Source organism: Hyperolius riggenbachi, chromosome 2 (assembly GCF_040937935.1).
Source record: "Hyperolius riggenbachi isolate aHypRig1 chromosome 2, aHypRig1.pri, whole genome shotgun sequence".
NCBI classification, from domain to species: domain Eukaryota; kingdom Metazoa; phylum Chordata; class Amphibia; order Anura; family Hyperoliidae; genus Hyperolius; species Hyperolius riggenbachi.
Window position 1 is genome coordinate 266,691,068 of NC_090647.1, and position 23,783 is coordinate 266,714,850.

The 23,783-nt window shown below is 45.6% G+C and overlaps 1 long non-coding RNA gene across 2 annotated transcripts in view; it reads right to left on the bottom strand.

The window, feature by feature from the left end:
• Window positions 1-19,823: 19,823 nt before the first annotated feature.
• Window positions 19,824-23,783, bottom strand: part of LOC137546319 (uncharacterized) — a 42,183-nt gene continuing 38,223 nt past the window's right edge. For both annotated transcript variants that reach the window (XR_011026236.1, XR_011026235.1), the window contains exon 4: window positions 19,824-20,036. This is a non-coding gene — a long non-coding RNA (uncharacterized lncRNA). The remainder of the gene's footprint in view (window positions 20,037-23,783) is intronic.

Below are 23,783 nucleotides of genomic sequence, written 5' to 3' on the forward strand. Positions count from 1 at the left end.
AGAGAGTACAGATGGCATTGCTCTCATCTGAGGCAGACACACAAAAAAATATCCACACCGCTGAGCCCTGGGGTGATGGCACTTTGGTGGTGGCGGCTGACCGAGTGTTAAGCGGGGTGCCGGAATCAGAGCAGGAGGAGGAAGATATGTACGGAAGCTGAGGAAGATGAGGTGTTCTGTGTTAAATAGTCAACTACGTCCTGACAATCTTGGGGGTTGATGGCACGCGCCTTCTGAACACTGTACTTTGGTCCAGGGCCGCACGAAATCACGACAGCATGACTCGAACAGACCTGCTGGGTGGCCTGCCTCTGCCTGTTTTGCCCATATTGGGGGGATGAAGTGAAAGGTATGCACTGACGTGACTAATACACTGTGCAGTCTTACAGGTGCAGTGAACAGGTTTGCAGTGACTGATATCAATACAAAGTGCAGCTGTCACACACACAGGTACCGTGAAAAGGTGCAGTGACTGGTGGTATATAAAACTGTGTGTGCTCATGTAGGTAGGTAGGTGCACTGAAAAGGTGGGTATGCAGTGATTGGTATTATAAATGTGCAGCTGTCACAAACACAGGTACCGTCAACAGGTGCAGTGACTGGTATATAACACTGCTTGCGGTCACGTAGGTAAGTAAGTGCACTGAACAGATGGGTATGCAGTGATTGGTATTACAAATGTGCAGCTGTCACACACACAGGTACTGTCAACAGGTGCAGTGACACTGTGTGCGCTCACGTAGGTAGGTAGGTGCACTGAACAGGTGGGTATGCAGTGATTGGTATTACAAATGTGCAGCTGTCACACACACAGGTAGTCACTGAATGTGTATCTAAAATTATGCGTAATTGTGCAAAATTACAAATGGATTACGCAAAGTCAATTGATTTTCCAAATTGTAATTATGTATGGCCATAATTGCAAATTTTACGTGAAATTTTGTGTAGTCATAATTACCACATTACAATCATCACTAGTGCATAGGCATTTTGAATTCCCAGGGATTTTTTTTTTGCTATAGTGTCCCTTTAATGGCAGGATTTTAGAAGAAACTGTAAAATTTATGCTGAAATTGCAGAAAAGTGGAAATGGGCAGTTTTGCTCATTCCTGTTAAGAATGTTTCATGGCTCTGCCTGCCTATAGTAAAATGACATATAATTGGTTCACATGGGTTCCTGCTATTTGTATATCTCCACTGTGCTTTGTAGTGTCTTATCATATGAGTTCAATTCTGTTTTCTATCTGTAAAATGTCTGTTTCTCCCTTGTGCTAAATGTCTGTTTCTCCCTTGTGCTATTCCACATCCTTTATACGCACAAGCCATTCAATCACTGGATTCATGGCCAGCCTCCTCCCATCCATCAAACAGTGAAGAGAGCCCACTGGTCAGGGAGACATTCTGCTCTGCAAGCTAAATGACAGACTGTCAATATGGAGATTACTGGGAATATGGTGTCTGGAGATAAATCTATTTTCAGAAACTCCTAAATTAGTATGACAAGAATGCCACGTTCGAATGACTTTATGAATATTACAAAACTTAATAAAGTATTTTATGGATGATAAAAAAGAAAATATGTTCCTTTGCTAGCCTCCTACTAATTACAGTAAGTGCATATGAACAGCCCTATTTAATAATTGTTTCATATCCCTTACAATGCAAATATGTAGCAGCAGAGCAGGACTAAAAATAAAAGTCAATACACTTCTTGGAAACATAATTTTTGTCCTCAAGATTTTCCTTTTTAAGCATATGATATTATTGATTAAGCACAACGAGAGCCATAAGTAACAGTACTTGTTTCTATCTCCCTCCACAGCTGTCCTTTATCTTTCTCATAAGGTAAATACCAATAAGAGACGTTATAGCTGAACATTTCTAGAGGGCATCCAAACAGTAAGCAATATAAATTGATCATGGCAAGGGAATAACTTAGTTGCTTCCTACACCAATATCACTTTGCAGACATATCATGCCAATGTTTCTTGCACACATTGTTTATACTGTTCTAGGGGGACCAGCCCTGTTCTGTGTGATCTGCGCTGTGTGGGCTCTCCAGCCCGCAGCGCAGATCGTGTTAATGGCAGGGCGATCAGACTTCCCCCCTTTTTTCCCCACTAGGGGGATGACCTGCTGGGGGGGTCTGATCGCCGCCGCTCCGTGTGGCCGAGCGGGGGGGGCTCTTCAAAGCCCCCCTCCGCAGCGTTTTCCGCGCTTCCTCCGTCCCCTTACCTCCCTCTCCCTCATTCATCTGCGCAGGACGGATATCCGTCCTGCGCATTGTGGGATAGGCTTCAGCCTATCAAATGACGGCGATCCCCGGCCAATCAGAGGCCGGGGATCGCCGATCTGACTTACGGCGCTGCTGCGCAGCAGTGCCGTATGATGTAAACAGCGGGGATTTCTTCCCCGCGTGTTTACATTTGGCGTGCGAGCCGCGATCGGCGGCTCACACACTGTTCACGGAGACAGTCTCCGTGAACTGACATGGAAAGGCCGCTCGTACGAGCGGCTGTTTCCATGTAGTAACCACTTAAACCCGCCGCCGCCTATGGGCGTAAGGTTAAGTGGTTAAAGAAACTGATTGTGATGGCTGAATTTTCTATTTTAACATTCCACAGTATATTTTTATTATAATGGATAAAATCTCCACTTCTCTGTCCAACATCTCCACCTGGATGTCTGCCAGATTTTTGAACACTGGGTGGGCGGTGCCTCAAAAGATGTATAAAATGATTAAAAACCGTTTTGAAGGCAAGAAAAAAGAAATATCCCAATTATCCCAAGATAAGTAATAATATTATACACCAGTAATTTATTGAAAACACTATAAAACGCGTTTCAAAGGCATCCACCAGCTTCCTCAGGTCAATAAAACTGTGTCTCAAGTTAAATACTAATTGGTTGTGACAACTTATCTTGAATTTTTTAAACTCAACCTGGAAAAGACTGAACTCATTATCTTCCCACCTCATTCATTAAAGGATACCTAAACTGAGGCTGACATATTTATTTTCTTTTAAACAACATCAGTTGCCTTGCTCTACTGCTGATCCTCTGCCTCTGATACTTTTAGCCATAGACCCTGAACAAGCATGCAGATGTTTCTAACGAAACATAACTAAATTAACAGCATGCTTGTTTTAGCTGTGTGTCCAGATGCTACTGCAGTCAAAGAGATCAGCAGGATGCCAGGAAACTGGAAATAAATATGGCAGTATCTATATCCACCTCAGTTTAGGTGTCCTTTAAGCCCTCCCCCTATCATCTCCATTGCTATCAAAACATCCAGCTGCCCGGTCCCTCAAACCCAGTGGTGTAGCAATAGAGGGTGCAGAGGTTGTGACCGCACCAGGGCCCTTGAGCCACAGGGGCCCATAGGGCTCTCCCTCAACTGCAGTACTAGCTCTTTATTGGTCCTGTGCTTGTAATTATCACTTCTATAGATACTTTAAATGATAATAATCATTAAAGGGATACTGTAGGGGGGGGGTCAGGGGAAAATGAGTTGAACTTACCCGGGGCTTCTAACGGTCCCCCGCAGACATCCTGTGTTGGCGCAGCCACTCACCGATGCTCCGGCCCCGCCTCCGGTTCACTTCTGGAATTTCAGACTTTAAAGTCTGAAAACCACTGCGCCTGCGTTGCCGTGTCCTCGATCCCACTGATGTCATCAAGAGCGCACAGCGCAGGCCCAGTATGGTCTGTGTCTGCGCAGTACACTCCTGGTGATATCAGCGGGAGCGAGGACACGGGCGTGCAGGTGCAGCGGTTTTCTGACTTTAAAGTCAGAAATTCCAGAAGTGAACTGGAGGCGGGGCCGGAGCATCAGGGAGTGGCTGCGCCAACACAGGTTGTCTGCGGGGGGCCATTAGAAGCCCCGGGTAAGTTCAGCTCATTTTCCCCCGACCCCCCTACAGTATCCCTTTAACAAACTGTTCACCATCCCCTTCCTGCACCTCTGACACTGTGTTATCCTTGGCAGGTTTTGGTGTGTCATATCAATTGCTGTGTATAGAATGCTTGGGGGGCCCAATGTAAAACTCACACCATAGCCCATAGCTCCTTAGCAACACCACTGCTCAAACCCACTGCCTGAGTGTCGCCCTTGACTCTGCACTCTCCTTTACCTGCCACATCCAGAACGTCTCCTCATCCTACCACTTCCATCTCAGCAACATTGCCAAAATTCAACCCTACCTTATGCCAAACTCCTGTTACATACTCTGGTCATCTCCCATCTGGACTCCTGCAATGCCATCCTTTCTGAACTTCCTGGGACCATACTGCGACCCCACAATGCGTTATGAACACAGCTGCCAGGCTCATTCACTCCTCCTGCTGCTCCTCTTCAGCTGACCCTCTTTGCAAGTCCCTTCACTGGCTCCCTGCCCCTTTCAGAACTAAATTTTATACTGCTCTCCCTGGCATACATATCTATCCATTATGTCTCTGCTTCTTACATTTATTTATTATTTTTATTTATTGTATTTATAAAGTGCGAACATATTACGCAGCGCTGGACATTATTTAAGGTTACAGACAATATTTAGGGGTGACATACAGCAATAAGACAAAAACAGAAATACAAGAAAAACCAGATTATGCAGCACAGTATGAGTGCAAGGTAATGCTTAGTCAGTCACGGGATAGGAGCATGGGGATTACACAAGTTGAGTTCACTCAAATGCATAGCAGGGGTGCAACGTAATGGAGGTGCATGATCAGGTAGGGGACACAAAAGGAGGAGGACCCTGCCCAAAAGCTTACAATCTAGAGGGAGAGGTAGGGACATCTTCAATCTCACCTAGGGATACTCCCCAACTTGCTCTTTCCTCTCATTGATCACTCTACGGATGTGCACCACTTGCATCTTTGCCGACACCATTTGAGTTGGGCACTTTGTGGTGCTGCTAGTAAAGAAATTGGCAATTTACATTACCAATATTTTACTACAGACTAACCCAACCCCCATTCTCACTTGAATCCTCCCCTCTTAGTGCCTAAGGCCCGGTTCACATTAGCGGTTGCTATCCGGAATCGCCGCATGCGGACCGGACGAAACGGACGCACGGCATAGCAATGAAAGTCTATGCGACCGTTCACATGCGTCCGTTTCGTCCGGACCGGAGCCGGACCGGATCCGGACTCCGGCGTCCGTTCCAACATGCGCTATTTTTTGGTCCGGCTGGTCCGGCTGACGTATCCGGACCGGAGCCGGAATGTTGCATCCGGCCAATGGAAACCAATGAGAACCGGAGAGCGCACAACACACTGGCTATAAAAACCGGATGTTATACCACACTTCCTATGCTGACTCTATGGTATGGTGGCCATTTTGGATGGGGACCACATGGCACCAGCGTTCACAGAGTGGAGCAGCAGTGACTTCATGCTGGAGCTGTTTGGCAGCAACATGTCTGACGATATGTCTGATAACGAGGGGGTGAGGCCCTACACATCAGAAGACCTCATCCTACAGGTGCAGCAGGTACCAGCCCTGTGGGACAAGGGGGATGCGGACCACAGCAACATCAAAAAATGCAGAGGCCTGTGGAAAAAAATTGCCAAGCTGTATGTGGAGGACTTTGAGCACTTGAGCAAGAGACAGCAAGGCACAGAGGGTATGTTGACTAGAAGTTTTTGGGGGGGCTTGTGGTTTAGCTTGTGATGTATTCCACTTTTGCTATGGATTTGTGTCACCCACGTGTTGCCCACCCACCCGTGGCCCACCCACCTGTTCCCCACCCACCTGTACCCCACCTGTGATGTATCCCACCCACCTGTGATGTATCCCACCCACCTGTACCCCACCTGTGATGTATCCCACCCACCTGTACCCCACCTGTGCTGTATCCCACCCACCTGTACCCCACCTGTGATGTATCCCACCCACCTGTGATGTATCCCACCCACCTGTACCCCACCTGTGCTGTATCCCACCCACCTGTACCCCACCTGTGATGTATCCCACCCACCTGTACCCCACCTGTGATGTATCCCACCCACCTGTGATGTATCCCACCCACCTGTGATGTCTCCCACCCACCTGTGATGTATCCCACCCACCTGTACCCCACCTGTGCTGTATCCCACCCACCTGTACCCCACCTGTGATGTATCCCACCCACCTGTACCCCACCTGTGATGTATCCCACCCACCTGTGATGTATCCCACCCACCTGTGATGTCTCCCACCCACCTGTGATGTATCCCACCCACCTGTACCCCACCTGTGCTGTATCCCACCCACCTGTACCCCACCTGTGATGTATCCCACCCACCTGTACCCCACCTGTGATGTATCCCACCCACCTTTGATGTATCCCACCCACCTGTGATGTCTCCCACCCACCTGTGATGTATCCCACCCACCTGTGATGTCTCCCACCCACCTGTGATGTATCCCACCCACCTGTACCCCACCTGTGATGTATCCCACCCACCTGTACCCCACCTGTGATGTATCCCACCCACCTGTGATGTATCCCACCCACCTGTGATGTCTCCCACCCACCTGTGATGTATCCCACCCACCTGTACCCCACCTGTGCTGTATCCCACCCACCTGTACCCCACCTGTGATGTATCCCACCCACCTGTACCCCACCTGTGATGTATCCCACCCACCTTTGATGTATCCCACCCACCTGTGATGTCTCCCACCCACCTGCGATGTACCCCACCTGTGCACATAAAACATACACAATGACCAATTATTAAACATCAATTTATTGTAAAAAATTAAGACATTTAAAATCACTTAAAAACTTGAAACTCCAAAATAAACACATTTCAACAAAACATATTAAAAACCAAACATTCACCCTCGTCCTGGTGGTGTGGTAAAATAAAGTCTCAGTTGGTCCCTGTTCCGCAGTGACACTACCCTTGGCCTGGTTGCATACCTCCGCAGGGGCATTAGTGGAAGCACATTCGGGGGTTCCGGAGTCTCTCTTTCCTCCTGCCGCACAAAGTTGTGGAGGATGCATGCTGCCTTCACCACGACAACTGCGTTGCCCGGTTTCAGCAGCATGGGCGTGTGGAACACCCTCCACTTTGACACCAGGATCCCAAATGTGCACTCCACCATTCTCCTTGCACGGCTCAACCGAGCATTGAAGTGTAGCTGGCTGGCATCAAGTCCCCTGTCTGGGTACGGACGCATTACATGGTCGGACAGGGCGAAGGCCTCGTCCCCCACAAACACATAGGGGTAGGCCGGTGCCCTTGTCCCAGGCCAGGGTCTGTCACGGGGGAGACGCAGTCTGCCTTCCTCCATCAGCCGGCAAAGGGTCGTACGCTGGAAAATTCCAGAGTCATTGGAACTACCGTACGACCCCACGTCCACGTACACAAACTTGTAGTCCGCATCTGCCACTGCCATTAGAACAATGCTGAAGTATTTTTTATAGTTGAAATAATGGCTGCCACTCCCCACGGGTTTCTGAATCCGGATGTGTTTCCCATCCAGTGCGCCAACACAATTAGGAAACTTGCACTCGGTCCAGAAGCCCTGGGCGATCTCCTCCCATTTCGTGGTGTCCGGCACAGGCATGTATCTGGCCCTCAGTCGCGTCCAAAGGATCCTCGAAGTCCTCACGACGATGCCTGCCACCGTGCTCTTCCCAATACGAAATGTGACATGTAGCGATGTATATGTTTGTCCAGTTGCGATGTACCTACAAGAGAAATAATCGAAATCAATTTTTCATGTCGTTACAGGAGAAAGGTTCAAGACAAGGTGGCGCAATATACGTGATGCATACGTGAAATGGCTACGGAAGAAAAAACTTGCCGAACGAAGTGGCAGTGGCGGGGGAAAGCGACAAAAAGACTACCAATTTGCCAAGCAATTGTCTTTCATCAATGCAAGCCTGGAACCTAGACTGTAAGTACCACTACTGTGGGCAGGAACTGAGAGCTCATTTTAGCAGACAACTACCATGACTTCGGCCATGTATTGCTATAAACTGGCCTCAATTCCCATGGCTAGCGAACTTTTCTCACAAGCTTTATCAAATGTTTGGTAGAAACGGTTGATAAAGTGTTTGCTAGTGTTTGCTAGCTCTGTGAATTGACGCCACATGCTGTTTGGCACACCAATAAATATTGTTTTTATCTACAGGACTGAAGACAATTTGGAGCAAGGAGGCACGGTTCAGCAGTGAGGAGAGCTTGGTGGATGATGACGTCGCCGATGTAACCTATGTCCCCGAGGAGAGGAGTAGGAGGAGGGAGTCCTTAGCTATCCCAGCTCTCTCCTTTGATGATGACTTGGGAGAAGAGAGCTTGGATGTTGAGGTTGCAGGACCGAGTGTGGATGAAGCTGCACCTCCACAATCGACCGCTATGGAAGCTCCCGGGGAACAAGAACAAAGTGAGGAGCACCGAGAGACTGCAGCACAACCAGCGCGCAGGGCAACCCCGACACAGGCCAGAGGACGGGAAGATGCTGCCACACCACCAGTGAGGACCACCACACCAGTGAGGCGTCGAGGTACCCTCCCCCCAACAAGGAGAGAGACAGAGTCCGAGATGTCCGGGGCTGTCTCCGGACTTCTCGGGATTCTTCAGAGCCACCAAACTCTCATAACCCGGCAGTTGCAAGATGAGGACAGGGGCCATATCATGGAGCAGTACAAGTCCCACATCACTTCACTGCAATGTGAGCTCGACGCTGTACATGGGCACTACAGGGACGAGCTTAAAATGATGCATGAGATGCACAGAGGAGAAATCGACCAACTGCGTGCGCAGCATCATCAGTCGGTGGGCCAGCTGCAGAACATGATGCAGCAAATGCATCAACAAAGCAAGGAACTACTGAAATTGCAGGCACACCCGTGTTTTTACACAGTGATGTCTCTAATACCATATTTGGAAAAGGTGCCTTCCCAAAACTTGATGGCGTGCCATTCCACTTTGCTGGAGGTGATCAAACAGCACATGGACACGCCATTATTGCAACCACCAATTTTTAGACCCCCACAACCAACAGCGGTGCCCACCTGGCAATCATCACAGATGTACACCGGCTACAGAGGCAGTCAATATGGGCCACCGCTGTCAGGGTCCAGCTCATCCACGACCAGCACCCAAGAGAGTCCAGATTTCCAGGCAGCAACTCCCACCTTTTCTAGTAGTGGTGCCGATACAATTTGAAAAAAAAAGTCAAATTGTTCCTGGACATGCTCCTCTGAATACCTCCGATCCTCGGAGGAAGGATACCATCACAGGGCTTTTTAGCCCAACCTTTTCCCTGCCCCATCTCCTTCAACCAAGGTTCAGAGGTGTTCAGATGACCATGTCAGGGAACTTTTGGTTTTGCTGGACTTGAACTTTAGGGCCTGGTGTCCCCGAAAGACACTACCTGGGTCACAACCTTGTGCCTGTTGCACTGCACCTGTAGTCCTGCACCTGTGCCTTTGATTCCTCTTGTTCCTTACTTTGTTGTTCCTAATCACTTGCACAAGACCCTTGGAGCCATGGGTGAAGGACACCTTCACTGGTCGGTGAGAGGCCTAGCCTTTTCACTGACCTGTGTCCTTCATCCATGGCTCAGAGGGTCCTGTGCCAGTGGTTAGGTTTTAGAAGCACTAATAATTTAGGGCCTGGTGTCCCCGAAAGACACTACCTGTAGTCCTGCTCCTCTGCCATCGGTTCCTCTTGCTCCTCACTTTGTTCTTGTTCCTAATCACTTGCACAAGACCCTTGGAGCCATGGATGAAGGACACCTTGACTGGTCGGTGAGAGGCCTAGCCTTTTCACTGACCTGTGTCCTTCATCCATGGCTCAGAGGGTCATGTGCCAGTGGTTAGGTTTTTGAAGCACTAATAATTTATGGCCTTTTGTCCCCAAAAGACACTACCTGTAGTCCTGCTCCTCTGCCATCGGTTCCTCTTGCTCCTCACTTTGTTCTTGTTCCTAATCACTTGCACAAGACCCTTGGAGCCATGGATGAAGGACAGGGGCGTAACTAGAAATAACTGGGCCCCCCTGCGAATATTTGGATGGGGCCCCCCCCATAGGTGCCAAATAATCGTAATGGGGCAGCGTTTCACTGTAAATTAATTGTAAAGTGGGCAACATTTTACCAGACAATCGTAATGTGGGCCAGAAAATCGTAATGTGGGCAGAGTTCACCAGAAAATCGTAATGTGGGCCTTTAGAAAATCATAATGTTGGCAGAGTTCACCAGAAAATCGTAATGTGGGCAGAGTTCACCAGAAAATCGTAATGTGGGCACCAGTCACCAGAAAATCGTAACGTGAGCAGCAGTCACCAGAAAATTGTAACGTGGACAGCATTCACCAGACAATCGTAATGTGGGCAGCGTTCACCAGAATATCGTACTGTGGGACAGAAAATCGTGATGTGGGCAGAGTTCACCAGAAAATCGTAATGTGGGCAGCGTTCACCAGAAAATTGTAACATGGACAGCATTCACCAGACAATCGTAACGTGGGCAGTGTTCACCAGAAAATCGTAATGTGGGCCAGAAAATCGTAATGTGGGCAGCGTTCACCAGAAAATCGTAACGTGGGCAGTGTTCAACTGAAAATCGTAATGTGGGCCAGAAAATCGTAATGTGGGCAGCAGTCACCAGAAAATCGCCATGTGGGCAGCAGTCACCAGAAAATCGCAATGTGGGCATCAGTCACCAGAAAATCCTAATGTGGGCAGCAGTCACCAGAATATCGTAATGTGGGCAGCAGACACCAGAAAATCCTAATGTGGGCAGCAGTCACCAGAAAATCCTTATGTGGGCAGCAGTCACCAGAAAATCGCAATGTGGGCAGCAGTCACCAGAAAATCGCAATGTGGGCAGCAGTCACCAGAAAATCGCAATGTGGGCAGCAGTCACCAGAAAATCCTAATGTGGGCAGCATACACCAGAAAATCGTAATGTGGGCAGCAGACACTAGAAAATCGTAATGTGGGCAGCAGACACCTGAAAATCGTAATGTGGGCAGCAGACACCTGAAAATCGCAATGTGGGCAGCAGACACCTGAAAATCGTAATGTGGGCAGCAGACACCAGAAAATCGTAATGTGGGCAGCAGACACCTGAAAATCGCAATGTGGGCAGCAGACACCTGAAAATCGTAATGTGGGCAGCAGACACCAGAAAATCGCAATGTGGGCAGCAGTGACCAGAAAATCATAATGTGGGCAGCAGACACCAGAAAATCGTAACGTGGACAGCATTCACCAGACAATCGTAACGTGGGCAGTGTTCAACTGAAAATCGCAATGTGGGCAGCAGTGACCAGAAAATCGTAATGTGGGCAGCGTTCACCAGAAAATCGTAACGTGGACAGCATTCACCAGACAATCGTAACGTGGGCAGTGTTCAACTGAAAATCGTAATGTGGGCCAGAAAATCGTAATGTGGGCAGCAGTCACCAGAAAATCGCCATGTGGGCAGCAGTCACCAGAAAATCGCAATGTGGGCATCAGTCACCAGAAAATCCTAATGTGGGCAGCAGTCACCAGAATATCGTAATGTGGGCAGCAGACACCAGAAAATCCTTATGTGGGCAGCAGTCACCAGAAAATCCTTATGTGGGCAGCAGTCACCAGAAAATCGCAATGTGGGCAGCAGTCACCAGAAAATCGCAATGTGGGCAGCAGTCACCAGAAAATCGCAATGTGGGCAGCAGTCACCAGAAAATCCTAATGTGGGCAGCATACACCAGAAAATCGTAATGTGGGCAGCAGACACTAGAAAATCGTAATGTGGGCAGCAGACACCTGAAAATCGTAATGTGGGCAGCAGACACCAGAAAATCGTAATGTGGGCAGCAGACACCTGAAAATCGCAATGTGGGCAGCAGACACCTGAAAATCGTAATGTGGGCAGCAGACACCAGAAAATCGCAATGTGGGCAGCAGTGACCAGAAAATCATAATGTGGGCAGCAGACACCAGAAAATCGCAATGTGGGCAGCAGTGACCAGAAAATCACAATGTGGGCAGCAGACACCAGAAAATCGTAATGTGGGCAGCAGTGACCAGAAAATCGTAATGTGGGCAGCAGACACCAGAAAATCGCAATGTGGGCAGCAGTGACCAGAAAATCACAATGTGGGCAGCAGACACCAGAAAATCGTAATGTGGGCAGCAGACACCAGAAAATCGCAATGTGGGCAGCAGTGACCAGAAAATCACAATGTGGGCAGCAGACACCAGAAAATCGCAATGTGGGCAGCAGACACCTGAAAATCACAATGTAGGCAGCAGACACTAGAAAAAAAATGCACCTGTGAAAAAAAAACAATTCACTTACCTGACAGAAGTCTTCTCCTCTCCCGGCATCTGGCTCGCAGCTCCCCGAGACCCGAATCCTCCTGCAGCACATCTCCCGCGCTGACAGGCAGAGTGCAGGGCTACCGCAAGATGGCTGCCGAAGCCCTGTACTAGAGACACAAATAGTCTCCAGTGTAGGGCTTCTTCGGCGGCCATCTTGCCGTAGCCCTGCTCTGCCTGCCGGAGACTATGCAGGCTGCTGGAGCGGGGCATGAACTGGCGCAGCGTCTATTAGACGCTGCGGCCAGTTGAGCACCTTGCTGGGGGGTCCAGAGCAGAGCTCCCCCCACGCACAGTGAGCGGGCCCCAGAGCAGCCCCGGGCCCCCCTGCGGCTGAGGGGGTCGCATCCCCGGTAGGTACGCCGGTGATGAAGGACACCTTGACTGGTCGGTGAGAGGCCTAGCCTTTTCACTGACCTGTGTCCTTCATCCATGGCTCAGAGGGTCATGTGCCAGTGGTTAGGTTTTTGAAGCACTTCAATTTTAGGGCCTGGTGTCCCCGAAAGACACTACCTGGGTCACAACCTTGTGCCTGTTGCACTGCACCTGTAGTCATGCACCTCTGCCATCGGTTCCTCTTGCTCCTCACTTTGTTCTTGTTCCTAACCACTTGCACAAGACCCTTTGAACCATGGATGAAGGACACCTTGACTGGTCGGTGAGAGGCCTAGCCTTTTCACTGACCTGTGTCCTTCATCCATGGCTCAGAGGGTCATGTGCCAGTGGTTAGGTTTTTAAAGCACTTCAATTTTAGTGCCTGGTGTCCCCGAAAGACACTACCTGGGTCACAACCTTGTGCCTGTTGCACTGCACCTGTAGTCATGCACCTCTGCCATCGGTTCCTCTTGCTCCTCACTTTGTTCTTGTTCCTAACCACTTGCACAAGACCCTTTGAACCATGGATGAAGGACACCTTGACTGGTCGGTGAGAGGCCTAGCCTTTTCACTGACCTGTGTCCTTCATCCATGGCTCAGAGGGTCATGTGCCAGTGGTTAGGTTTTTAAAGCACTTCAATTTTAGGGCCTGGTGTCCCCGAAAGACACTACCTGGGTCACAACCTTGTGCCTGTTGCACTGCACCTGTAGTCATGCACCTCTGCCATCGGTTCCTCTTGCTCCTCACTTTGTTCTTGTTCCTAACCACTTGCACAAGACCCTTTGAACCATGGATGAAGGACACCTTGACTGGTCGGTGAGAGGCCTAGCCTTTTCAATGACCTGTGTCCTTCATCCATGGCTCAGAGGGTCATGTGCCAGTGGTTAGGTTTTTAAAGCACTTCAATTTTAGGGCCTGGTGTCCCCGAAAGACACTACCTGGGTCACAACCTTGTGCCTGTTGCACTGCACCTGTAGTCATGCACCTCTGCCATCGGTTCCTCTTGCTCCTCACTTTGTTCTTGTTCCTAACCACTTGCACAAGACCCTTGAAACCATGGATGAAGGACACCTACACTGGTCGGTGAGAGGCCTAGCCTTTTCACTGACCTGTGTCCTTCATCCATGGCTCAGAGGGTCCTGTGCCAGTGGTTAGGTTTTTGAAGCACTTCAATTTATTAGGGCCTGGTGTCCCCGAAAGACACTTGGGCAGCTATGCCCTGCAACTCTTCCAGCACAAAGTTGGTGGTTGGTGTTCCTTAAAACTGACCGGGCTATACCATAGATATGTTATTTTTTTGTCTTCCATGTTGGAAGAATGTTTCCATGTTGGAAAGTGGTTGTTTTTGCAATAAAAAAATTTGTTTTTACATACCTCAGTGTGATGAGTAGTTGTTCTTGTGGTGTGACTGCTCTCCTGAACGTGGTATCCTTCTTCCTAAGGTCATCCTTCACCATCTCCAAAAGGGTATCAAACCTGTCAGGAGATGGAAAGGAAGAAGCTGTAAAGTATGTTGTGGGACAAGGTGTTGGGTGGAGGATGGGGGAGGTGTGTTTACAGAGGTTTGGGAGTGTTGTGGAGGGTGGGGGTGTAGTGTATAGCTAGGTATACAGGGGTGTGGGGGTCAGGGTGGTGTGTTTAGCTAGGTATACAGGGATGAGGTGTTGTGGGGGTGAGGGTGGGGTGTTTAGGAATGGTGGGGGTTGGTGTATTTAGGCCTAGATACTTACAGGGGAATAGACATCCGAGTGTAGCTGTAGAACTTCTGTGGGTGTCGTCTGAGGTCCCGGTAGAGGGCCTGGAACTCTCCCTTCCTCTGCCTCCTGGCTAGTAGAGGGTGCACCCACCATCTCCTGCGAGGAGCACGCCTTCTCCCCACATAGTAGTAGGTAAACAACAGGAAGGAGAGAATTCCCAGGTAATAAGCGTAAAAAATGACTGGATCCATGGTCCCAACTGCTGTCTCTGTATCCAAGGATGGTCTCCACACGTCCAGCTGTCTCCAACAATGACCCCAGAGCTTCTGCTGACCTCCCAGAACCCCAGGTATTTATACAGGTTGTTATCTCTTTAAGAATCTGGATCCGGACCGCAACCGTGTTCATACCGCACGGAAACCGTATGCAACCGGACCGGATCCGGACCGGATCCGGACAGGAACCGTACGGTTCAGGTCCGATCCGGCTCCGGTGCGGTCCGGACATCCGGTGCGGTTTTCGCAAAACCGCAAGTGTGAACGGGGCCTAACACTAACACCCTCTACTAGGGCCTAACACTAACCTCTCCATCATTATACCTAACACTAATCCTGGTGCCCAAACAATGGCTACTTGTAGACGATCATATACAAATAGACAACTAGCTACAATAACTATTTCCTACTTTGCACATCAGGCACCCAACTCACCACTTGGGCTCCTGCCAACCCCTGCTTCCAAATCCCCTGATCAGGTGTGCTCTGCCATCATATGGACCCATCTGTTATATCTATCCCTAAAATTGCAAGATGCGACTAGTTTTGTTTTGTTTTGGTTTTGTTTTGTTATGTTATGTAATTGAAATGCTGGATGGTTTTGGTGCTGGGTTCTCTGCAGTGGACTTTTTTATCTGGTGGCTATTTTGTGATGTCTGTGTTGCAGGGAGGTTATGGTCTGATGCTTGGATGGGGTGAAGCAGTGATTGCAAGGTCATGGAGAGGTAGTACAATATTTACGTTAGGAAGGGGGTACATTAGAGGAGAAATTGCTAGAACATGAAGTAAATATAGTTCTTACTGTTAGAGGGGAGTTGTAAGGGAGAGTTATGTATAGCTTGCTATAATATGGGAGAAAAATATGTATTTATGTTAAGAGGGGAATAGGTTGGGGAAGGTGAGGGGTTTTGCTGATAGGGCATGGAACATAGAACAGTAGTTTATATTTATGTGAATTGTGGCTAAGATGTGGAGAAAACCTAATTGTTGGTTTAGGCCAACAATACACTGCACACTGCAGAGCACTGACAATTTAAATCTGATTGGTCCCAAGCTGCCGGAAGTCCAATTCACACATCATTTCCAGGCTCCCTTGCAAGCCCCTTTCAACTCCGTAATGAATTCAAGAAAAGGCTGTATCATCATGAAAAGGATGCATGGATGTGTGTTCAAATTAACAGTAGAATGTTTTAAATGTGTAATGGTGGCCATACATGGTACAATTTTTCATTTTTTTCGATTAGATAATTTAGCTCGATTATTCCGTTAGATCGAATATATAAAGATTTTTCCATCATGTCATATTTTTTTCAAAAAAACGGGATAAGCATTCGAATTTCTTGATCGAAAAAAAAATATTTTCTACTTTCATTCGATTCGATCATTTAGATCGAAAAAACGGGAAAATCAAACGTTTTTATTGTAACGTGTATGGTCACCATTAGACTTACCCTAGCACTGTATAGAGATGACTACCAGTCTTTAATATTTTCTGAATAACTGAACAAGGAAGAGAGTGCAGATTAAGTGTTCCATTTCAAGTTTTGCTCTGTTTGCCTGTTGCAATTGTGACTAAGGAACTAGTGAAGCCAAAGGATCACCTTAATAGCCGGGCAGCTGAAAGAGTAACAAAATGGAAGCCTCATTTTTCTCTGTCTTTAGAATTCCTCTAAGCTGATCACGCTCTGCTCACGCTCTCATACATGATCACCTGCTGTTTCCTTTGCCAGGTTTCCGCAATTCATCACACACAAATATTGATATTGTCCCTCCAGCAGCTTATGCTGACTGCAATACTTTGTTCCATGTCAAGAGACATATTGGCAAATCACAGCTGGACTTTTAGAACTATTGTGAAATTAATTTCACGCAGAATTATGATGCATAACTTTGCAATGACTCATCATTTTGCGAGAACATAACTTTCTTATGCCCATACACTTCAATGCACTTGTGCAAAAAATGTATGTTCTTATGTGTACGTTTTAGTTACATAGATTAATTCGATTAGATATTTAGTTATTTAGATTACTTACACCTTAATTTACTTAACTTGCACAAATTATGCAAAATCAAAATTACCCACAAAATAATAATTCAGATCAGAATCATTGTTGCAAAAATGTAATGACCATTCAGAAAAAACATATTATCCATTACAGAGGTGCCAGTAAGTATAAAAACGTTTTAAAAAACGTTTAAAAGGGGGAAGTTTGGTGGACTTACCTCCCTCGTAGAAAAAACAGACAGTGAACCGTTACTATAATTCACAGTAACTTTTATTAGATACACCTTTGGAGCATCTAATAAAAGTTACTGTGAATTATAGTAACGGTTCACTGTCTGTTTTTTCTTCGAGGGAGGTAAGTCCACCAAGCTTCCCCCTTTTAAATGTTTTTTTTTTAAACGTTTTATCCTTACTGGCGCCTCTGTATACCTACTTACAATCAGTCTAGTCCACCCTTGGTGAAGGGGTGTATCCCCATACCTTTCTTGTCTACAGAGAGCGACTTCTTAAACCTGAGTGGGGTCAGGTTCTAATACTCTCCACCTGACTTTCTAGTGGTTGCCTTTGCGGCGACCTCTGTGTGTGAGTATAACCATTGCGTTTTTATATTCACCTACAATTGATCCAAATTACTTCATTATATTGGGCTCTCGGTTGTTTTTTGTCTGTTTTCAAGCCATATTATCCATTACGATCAAAACTAGGGGTGTTTATTGTGTACACACGAGGCTATCCAAAAAATGGCTACACAGCACACTACTTGCCACTAATTCCAGCAACACAGTGAATTCATGCAAAGTCCAAAAAGTCTCAGTAGGGTTCAGTTGTTTAGGTAGAGTTACTGTTCTGCACAATGAGATACTGGATGAGCATCAAGTCTCAGTAGCAACCTCAAAGTCTCCACAATCTACATTCTCTTTAGCATAGTAGATTAACTACACGTTCCATTGGAAATGCAGTCCTTGTTAGGATTATTTATAAATAATAAGCCCTAGTAGCAACTTTTCATGCCTCCACAACCAGTTGAAATAAGGAAGAAAGACCGAGAGCCCAATATAGTGTAGTAAGTATTGACAAGGTGGGATGTGTTATAAACTGTAAGTAATATACTCACAAACCAGGGCTGCTTCCAAAGCAACCACTGTTCAAGCAGGTAGGGAGAACAAGCCTGTCCCCACTCAGGGTTAAAACGTCGCTCTCCGTGGATAGAAGGAAAAAGTAGGGTAAAACACCCTTCCACCAAGGGTGGACTTCAAGATGCGTAGAGGTGTACAGAGGCGCCGGCAGGATAAAAATAACTAAAAAGTTTAAAATTGTTGTGGTTGTGGTGGTGGACCGAACAACCATAAACGGACAACAGCTGTCAAATTTCAAAACATATAGACAGTTTATTTAATTACTCCCGGTACAAGAGTCGCAACGCGTTTCGCAGGCAAGAACCCGCTTCTTCAGGCAATAAGGGACAGGAGCAATACACAGCGTGTAGTCTGAGTAGAGCTTGCCAAGCTCTACTCAGACTACACGCTGTGTATTGCTCCTGTCCCTTATTGCCTGAAGAAGCGGGTTCTTGCCTGCGAAACGCGTTGCGACTCTTGTACCGGGAGTAATTAAATAAACTGTCTATATGTTTTGAAATTTGACAGCTGTTGTCCGTTTATGGTTGTTCGGTCCACCACCACAACCACAACAATTTTAAACTTTTTAGTTATTTTTATCCTGCCGGCGCCTCTGTACACCTCTACGCAGTTGAAATAAGGGTAGGGTGATCAAAAGTCAGACCCAGGAACTTAAATCTTTTATGTCTTCTGTACGACACTGGGGTGTCTGACCTTTACACACATGTCCCCCTGGTACTATGAGCTCTCTAAGGTATGGTACATGGCCTCAGCACAAGATCCCATAATGCTCTCAGCAGCTCACTAAACAGAACAACTTTGACCATATTTGTACAATATTCACTCCTCTTGATAAGCCAGCATACCTTTTAGTAAAAGGTAGTAAATAGGCAGCTGGTTACCTTTTAACATTCTTTGCTCCTTTTCATAAGAAGACAATTTTTTTCTCCAGTAAACTGAACAGGCAGTCTACTTGTTAAACAGGCAGGTGACTCCACATCATCTGACCTCCTTTCAATATGTCCCCTCTAGGGTGAGATAAACACTAATGCTGGGAATACACAGTTTGTTTCTGCCATGCTCTTCTTCTCTCGATCGTTTTTGGCGCTCGATTCTGCAGTCAATTCTCTTCTTTTTCCATTCACTTCTATCACACTTTGCCTATTCGGCTTGACCTCTTAGTACAAAAAGTTTAAGAAAACATCTCCCTGTTAGGCGTTCAGATGTGTCCAATATATAACAAAACTGACTCAGGGATTGGCTGCAATTGTCCACCTGTCACATACATTGGTTGCCAGCAATTATCCTCACACTGGTTGGTTAATGATTGGTCTGATGATGAAACACTACTGTGAGGGTCTTTGCTGACCCCCCCCCCCCCCACAACTGAGGTACAGTGGGGTGTAGCTATCTCACAGTTGTTCCACCTTTGTTGTCCACACCAATGTTTCACCACCAGTGTAGTTGCTAACAATGTGTGAACAGAGCAATTGACCTGCATAAACAATGCATTCGTGCATGCGTTATAAGCTGGCACAGATTAACTAGCTTAGTGCTTGTATATAAAATGTCATCCCCATAGGGGATATAATAGCCTTCACAGAAGGTAGCTGGGTGAAAAATTGGTCACCATCAGGGTGTTGGCAGTGAGATACATGAGAGCAATTAGAGTGCCACTTCACTTCTATCAGAAATCGAGCGACAAAAGAATCAAAAGCGAGATCGGACATGTCGGAAATTATCTATCAAACCATCTAATCAGCTAAAAAACGAAACGTGTATTCCCAGCATCAGGTAAGCATCTCTCATCACTCCCCACTCCTCTTGCTGAATAGGTAAATAGGCATGTCCTATTCTCTTTTGTTCTGAATTACCCAATATTGCTTAGATAGCAGTGTAGGCTGTTAACAATGCCATTCATAGACTGTCATTACATTTTGTGGAAGCTGAAAAAACTTTGTTCAACTACATACATGAGGTGATTTATTAGAATAAAATTAATATAAAAATAAAAGTAACATCAGGTTGTCACTGACACAATTCATATAGAGTATTTAAATAAAGATCTAAAAGAACTAAAAAATACATTAACAAAGTCCTATGTTCAAAAAGAATTAACTCAACTGTTATTTTGTACATTTTTTCTCCTAGCATTTCTTCCAAGCCATACTGTTTACAAATAGTCATGGCAGCACCACATCAGTTCATCTTCTTCTGGCACCATGGGTACGTGAGCTATTGCAGGCTGTCCTAAGAAGGGCAAGATAATATAACATTTAAAAAAATGTATATCAGTGATTTAATACTGGTCCCTCTTTTTGTTCATCAGAAATTAACCCCTTTCCCCCTGCACACAAAACGAAAAATCAATTTTGGGAGCAGATGTTCTAACACTGAATAAAAAAACAGCGAGCAGCAGGCTTTTTATTTACACAGTTACTACTTATAGAAAGCTTCCATCATTGTCAGCAGCAGTTTTTAACAATGTATAAAGTGAAAGCACTGATTGATTCCAGTTAATAGCCAGCACAAAAGGTTCTACATATTATCAATGTTTAGACCAAGGACAAGTATATGCTTTTATCTTTAGCTATGGAAACAGCAGAATAGATGATTAATGTACTGCATATATTGGGTTCATGTCTAGCACACAAAGATTGAATCAAGAAAGTTCACGTAAAAGTTCAATGACGTTAAAAAATTGATTTTCCAATAAAGCAGTATGTTTTTCTGTGAAATAGCATTACTTTTGTATCTCTGTATCAGTCGGTACATTTTCTAACTTTTTAGGGGTTCATTTAGAAAGCTTTTCAGGCTCTTCAGAGCTATAGTCCATAGACAGAAAGCCTCTCTTGAGACTAGACTTAATCAAGCTTCAGACAGGAATTGCCTACTGGTTTGCTAGGGTCTATTTATAACTCCACTTGAACTGGTAACCAAGTAATGCAGTTGGCCATTTGAGATATTAATTTGACTGTGTCAGTGTTTTCAATCACAATATTTGCGTAGTACGGGGTTGCTGACTTAGGTTTTCTAATGAAACTTTTTTGTCCTATTCACAATACATAAATAAAATACCAAGCGCTATACATTCCTTTTCCATAAGAAAAAAATACCTATTCGTTCCTGCGTTTCTTTAAATAAATAAATAAACAAACTAAGCAAGGAATGTATGTATGTTAACTAACCTATTTATTAGTGGGAACATTTTGATGGACTAAAAGCACTATTTAAAGTGAACCAGAGACGAAGCACTATCATGTATTTTACCATATACAGTGGGTTGCAAAAGTATTCGGCCCCCTTGAAGTTTTCCACATTTTGTCACATTACTGCCACAAACATGCATCAATTTTATTGGAATTCCACATGAAAGACCAATACAAAGTGGTGTACATGTGAGAAGTGGATCGAAGATCATACATCATTCCAAACATTTTTTACAAATAAATAACTGCAAAGTGGGGTGTGCGTAATTATTCGGCCCCCTTAGTCAATACTTTGTAGAACCACCTTTTGCTGCAATTACAGCTGCCAGTCTTTTAGGGTATGTCTCTACCAGCTTTGCACATCTAGAGACTGAAATCCTTGCCCATTCTTCTTTGCAAAACAGCTCCAGCTCAGTCTGATAAGATGGACAGCGTTTGTGAACAGCAGTTTTCAGATCTTGCCACAGATTCTCGATTGGATTTAGATCTGGACTTGGACTGGCCCATTCTAACACATGGATATGTTTTGTTTTAAACCATTCCATTGTTGCCCTGGCTTTATGTTTAGGGTCATTGTCCTGCTGGAAGGTGAACCTCCGCCCCAGTCTCAAGTCTTTTGCAGTCTCCAAGAGGTTTTCTTCCAAGTTTGCCCTGTATTTGGCTCCATCCATCTTCCCATCAACTCTGACCAGCTTCCCTGTCCCTGCTGAAGAGATGCACCCCCCGAGCATGATGCTGCCACCACCATATTTGACAGTGGGGATGGTGTGTTCAGAGTGATGTGCAGTGTTAGTTTTCTGCCACACATAGCCTTTTGCATTTTGGCCAAAAAGTTCAATTTTGGTCTCATCTGACCAGAGCACCTTCTTCCACATGGTTGCTGTGTCCCCCACATGGCTTGTGGCAAACTGCAAACGGGACTTCTTATGCTTTTTGTTAACAATGCCTTTCTTCTTGCCACTCTTCCATAAAGGCCAACTTTGTACAGTGCATGACTAATAGTTGTCCTATGGACAGAGTCTCCCACCTGAGCTTTAGATCTCTTGCAGCTCGTCCAAAGTCACCATGGGCCTCTTGACTGCATTTATGTTCAGCGCTCTCCTTGTTCGGCCTGTGAGTTTAGGTGGATGGCCTTGTCTTGGTAGGTTTACAGTTGTGCCATACTCCTTCTATTTCTGAATGATCGCTTGAACAGTGCTCCTTGGGATGTTCAATGCTTTGGAAATCTTTTTGTAGCCTAAGCCTGCTTTAAATTTCTCAATAACTTGATCCCTGACCTGTCTTGGACCTGTCTTGTGTGTTCTTTTTAACTTCACGGTGTTGTTGCTCCCAATATTCTCTTAGACAACCTCTGAGGCCCTCACAGAGCAGCTGTATTTGTACTGACATTAGATTACACAAAGGTGCACTCTATTTAGTCATTAGCACTCATCAGGCAATGTCTATAGGCAACTGACTGCACTCAGATCAAAGGGGGCCGAATAATTATGCACCCACCACTTTGCAGTTATTTATTTGTAAAAAATGTTTGGAATCATGTATGATTTTCGTTCCACTTCTCATGTGTACACCACTTTGTGTTGGTCTTTCATGTGGAATTTCAATAACATTGATTCATGTTTGTGGCAGTAATATGACAAAATGTGGAAAACTTCAAGGGGGCAGAATACTTCTGCAACCCACTGTATATCAGTAGGAACATTAGAGAAAATATCTACCCTGCTCTCTGTTTCATCCTTCTCTGCTCAGCCTGCTTGTTAGCAGCCCTGATAAAATCCCAGACTGAGCATTCAGTGTGGCTTTGCTCAAGAATCATTATAGCTGAGTCTGTCTTCTCTGATGTCTTTCCAAGTCCAAGCCTGCCTCCTTCTGTCTCTGTTTTACTGTTTTGTATATTTGCAGCATCACAGAGAGCTGTGATGAGACGGGAGGAGCTGCTAATGTAAGGATATATTGAAAAGGTTTTTTTTATCTATATTTGTTAGTCATAAGAGGTTTTTAGAAATGGTGATTTCATTTTGCACACAGACCACTAAATAATATGCTTTTCTGATAAACTGTGTTTTGCATGGAGTTTTAGTAAAAAACACAAAAAAATGGCACACCAGAGCACAAAAAAATGGCACACCAGAGCGGCGAAAATACCAGGTATAGTTATTTATTTTGTAAAATCTATTGGGGGATATGTTTATTTTGTGCCAAAGCGTTAATCTCTGGTTTCTTTTAATGGGTGGAAAAGGTAACATCTCAGGATTTTCTTTGCTACTGTTTCTGTTCTTTATGCTTCATGTCGTCTGATATATTTCATTGAAACAGGAAGTGAGAGATGGGGAGAAACTTTTATTTATTAGTTTGTTGGTTCACACAGAGATTTAGCAGTACGAATGGTGTTTTAATGAAGATATGAATTACAACAGAAACCGAATGGTATATTCTTCATCTGAAGAAAAAAAAGGAAAATTCCTATTTTATGCAATGGTATTGATGTACTTTTTGTACTTTTAAACCTCTAAGGTAAGAAGTGGATAGTGTGTAAAGAGAACTAGCAGCGTTTCAATGTTTGACTCCTAAGTGGTTGACAGCAGAAAAACCATCAATCTGCTAAATCCCATGTTCCTGAATTCAAACAGTAGCTAAGTTCAACAGCTGTACAGATAGTCATCAACTGTGTAGACGCATTTCATGAATTCTGCTTGTAGCATTTTGCAGGTGTTTGGTCAGCTGAAATGTTGCAATGGACATGCATGGAAATGCCAAGCAAATACTTCAATCACTTATGTGAACAAGT